The following is a 4,051-nucleotide window of genomic DNA, read 5'->3' on the forward strand; positions in this document are numbered from 1 at the left end:
GGACTCTAGATGGAGTGGGGGGGATGGGGCGCATCCAAGGACAGAGGATGATGGATTTGCCTCCTTTCCCCAGGGCCTAACCGGGGTGACCACAAAGCTAGGAAAGCCTGTGTACAGCATGGCACTTTGGCAGTGAGAGCTGGAGCACTTGTGGCTACCAACCAGGAGGTGCTAGGGAGGCACCGTGGAAGGCCTGCTCAAAGGACTTCTTGCTAAGATAACCTCAATTTCATTAAGATATGGAATCTTATCTAAAGTGCCATAGCTCTTGGTGTAGGGGTAGATTGTGACCAGATCTGACCAATGAGATGTTTAAGGAGTTGTAGAGCGTTTCATAAGAGGAAGGTTCTGGAGGAGAAACTGCCTCATACTACACTCTGCTGTTTACCTTTGAACATGGTTGTATGATGATCAGAGCTGCTGCAGCCATCTTGTGACTACAAGATGAAGTATCCCCACAGAGAGTGGGCGCACTGTTATTCGGAGAGGAAAGCTCCCTTCATGGGAGTCCACATAGCTCAGGAAAGTCCAAGAAAAGCCCTAAGTGTGCTGAAGTGTGAGTAGGATGACAGTGCAGAGGCCATCTAGGAAAGAGCCCTGTGGCTGAGATAAGGATAATAGAGACGAAACTGGATCTCTGGAATCTGGAGGAAACAATAGGACCCTAAATGTGAGTGTGGCATGCCATAGGGGAAAGGCTGAAGTGAAAGACATTTCAGAAGTCTGAATCTTAGAAGCCGTAGTCAGCAAGGACCAAGCTCAGACAACATGAGGACCAAACACCCCTCACTGGTGCTGAGGTGTTAGCCATTTGGAAACTTAGATCAACCTCAGGGAGGGTAAAGGGTAGGGGAGAACCCTGAAGTTGATAAAACTACTAAGATTGCTTTAAATCAGGACGATTACCTTAAATGGATGAAATTTCAGTTTTCTATCATTGGCAGAAATAGGGGCTCAAGATACTCAGAAATAAAAAATTTTACATTTGTGTGCAACTGCAAACTACATAGCTGTTACATTTCTCACAGTTAATATAGACTAAGTTTCTTGCAACATCTCATTTCATATGACAGGCTCTGAATAAATGCTGTGTGTGTGTGTGCGCGCGCATGTGTACACAGTCCTTGCTTTGTATGGTACCTTATTATCAGAAGTTCATGCAATCATATCCTTCCTTAGCTTTGCCTGGTAGAGAATCATAAGAAATGAGAACAAGTTTCTACTGTGAATGAGTTTGCATTAACATGGTACTGTGCAAAGTGAAAACTGCCTGGATATAATGTACACTTTGCTTCTTAAAATATGCCCAGCTCCCTTCCATGTCTTGCTTCCCATTAGTCTAGGACCCACTGGTCAGAGATTCTCATGGGAAATTGTCCTAAACTCCTAGTTTGCATCACCAAGTCTATTGGCAGCTTCTTAGGAAGTCAAACACCAAATCCTGTCATTGCTTGTGCTTTCAGTGTCATATCCAAAAAAGCATTGCCAAGACTGATGTCAAACTTTTTTTTTTTCCTTACATTTTCTTCTAGGAGTTTTGCAATGTCAGGTCTAGTGTCTTTCCATTTCAACTTGAAAGACTTCTTTGACCATTTCTTGCAGGGAAGATTTAGTAGTAATAAACTCCCTTAGCTTTTCATTTGTCTGGGATCCTTAATTTCTCCCTTATTTTTTGAAGGTTACTTTTGCCAGATGTAAAATTCTCAGTTGACAGGCGTTTTTTTTCTTTTTTAAAATATAGCATTGTTGCTTTCTGGCCTGCATGATTTCTGCTCAGAAATCTATTAACAATCTTATTTGGGATCTCTTGTACGTGATGAGTAGCTTTTCTCTTGCTGCTTTCAAAATTCTTTTTGTGTTTGGCTTTTGACTGTTTGATTATAGTGTGTCTTGGTGTGGGTCTTTTGGATTTGTCGTCTTTGGAAATTCTGAGCTGCTTGAATTTGTGGAGTTTTGTCTTTCCTCAAATTTTGGAAGTATTCAGCTATTCTTTAAATAATCTCTGCACCCCTTTCTCTTCTGGGACTTCTATAATGTGTATATTGGTTCTCTCAATGGTGTATCACAAGTTCCTTAAGTTCTATTCATTTTTCTTCATTCTTTTTCTCCATAGACTCAGTAATTTCAAATGACCTGCCTTCGAACTTACTGATTCTTCTTCCTATTTGTGTCAGCTATTGAACCCCTCTAGTAAATATTTTAATTCAGTTATTGTATTTTCAGCTTTCGAATTTCTCTTTGGCACCTTTCTATACTTTTTCTTTGTTGATATTTTTATTTTGTTTATATATCATTTTTCTGATTTCCTTAGTTCTTTGGGTTTTCCTTCAGCTTGAGCACATTTAAGACACTTGCTTTAAAGATATTTAAAGTCCACAGCCTTTGTTTCTTTTGTTGAAAATTGCGCATGTGAGAAAATAGCCACATCTTGTCTTTGCAAGCAAGCATGGAAGACCTCCAGTAATTAGGAGGGCAGGTACTCAGCCTTGAGAACCATCCAGGGTGAAGCTAATATCTTCCTGTTTTGTTTGTTTGTTTGTTTGTTTTTTGTTTTTTCTAGGCATGAATCTTGTTTGGGCCCTATGCTTGCCTTCCACCACCTCCAATTTTCTCAGATTACATGGCTGCCGTTAAATGTATTAACTTCCCAAAGAATCTCACCATAGCTTCTCAGGGCCTTAGATGATCTTTTGTGTTCCTTTGCCTGAAATTCTTGCTTCAGGCATCCATGGGTCTGTGGTTCCTCTGCAGTTTTCATGTGCTGCTCTGTCCTCCACTTCCTTCAATGACTTCTGCAAATCTGAGATCTGAGATATGCTGTTGTTCCCTGTCTGAATTCTGAGTCAGGCAAGCCAGAAACCAGTCCCTCTGATAGCCCACAGACTAACTTTTTGTGCCTGAGGGAGGGAACTGGGAATTGGGTTACTTCCTCTCAACCATGCCATACCTGGAAGAAAGCCAAAAAACTTTCTACCATTTGAATGAGGCTTTTTCTTTATTGGCTGTTTGCTTGGTTACTGTAGATTTGTGTGCGTGCGTACGTGCGTGTGCGTGTGCGTGTGCGTGTGTGTGTGTGTGTGTTTGTGTGTTTGTGTGTTTCTCTGAGAGAGGAAAAACAAAGGACTTTTATTCCTATCTCAAAGGGCAGGTCTTCGCAGCACTGGGAAGCGAGTTCAGATGGCGGTGAGGAGGCCCCAACTTGCCAGCAACAGGTTCCACAGGACCGTGATGAGTCACCGCGACGAGTCCCTGTGCAGGAATATCTCAGAGATTTAGTGGGCCTCATTGACTTGCTTGGACTTCTTGCCCTTGCCACTCTTGGCGACCTCAGTCCACATCTCTTTCACATTCTCCAGCACCACATTATAATGTCTGTCAAAGGTCTTCACATGGCCCAGCCACATCTTGTGACAGCTGATGAATACCTGGGTGTTGTTCTTGACTGACTACATGAGCACAGAGAATGGACTGGTGTTAAACTTTTCCTCCTTCCGCTTCTGCAGCTACTCTGGGGTCATCTCACTCTTGGGCTTGTTGAAGAGGCTCATGATGGTAGTGGCTATACTCTGGGATCACTTCCATCTCGTCCACGTTGCTGATGCCTGTCAGTTGTTATAGATCTTTGACTGCTTTCCAGAGCTACTATAAAGTAACTTTAGTCAATCTCAAGTTGTATTTTAAATTTTTCCTTGGGGGAATGAGGGCCTCCAGCTTTCTACTCTGCCGCCTTATTAACTCTTCTTTATTTTAGCCGTTCTAATAGGTATACAGTTATATTTTCTCACGGTTTTAATTTGCATTTCTGTAATGGTAAATAATGTGAACATATTTTCATGTGCTTATGTGCTATCATTATTTCTTGTTTGATAAAATGTTTATATTTTTTGCCCATTTTCTGTTTGGATTGTGTTTCTAATGTTGAGCTTTCAGAATTTTAAAATTCATTGTAGATAGGAATCCTATGTTGAGTATATGGTTAGCAATATATTCTAGTCTATAGCTCATATTTACTTCCTTTAATAGGGTCTTTCACAGAAGCAAAATTCTTATT

At 41.2% G+C, this 4,051-nt stretch overlaps 1 pseudogene; it reads right to left on the reverse strand.

Annotated features, from left to right (window-relative positions):
• Positions 1-1,559: 1,559 nt before the first annotated feature.
• LOC112475318 lies at positions 1,560-3,779 on the reverse strand (annotated as a pseudogene).
• Positions 3,780-4,051: the final 272 nt, after the last annotated feature.

The sequence above is a fragment of the Pteropus alecto genome, unplaced genomic scaffold (assembly GCF_000325575.1).
Source record: "Pteropus alecto unplaced genomic scaffold, ASM32557v1 scaffold260, whole genome shotgun sequence".
Classification (NCBI taxonomy): domain Eukaryota; kingdom Metazoa; phylum Chordata; class Mammalia; order Chiroptera; family Pteropodidae; genus Pteropus; species Pteropus alecto.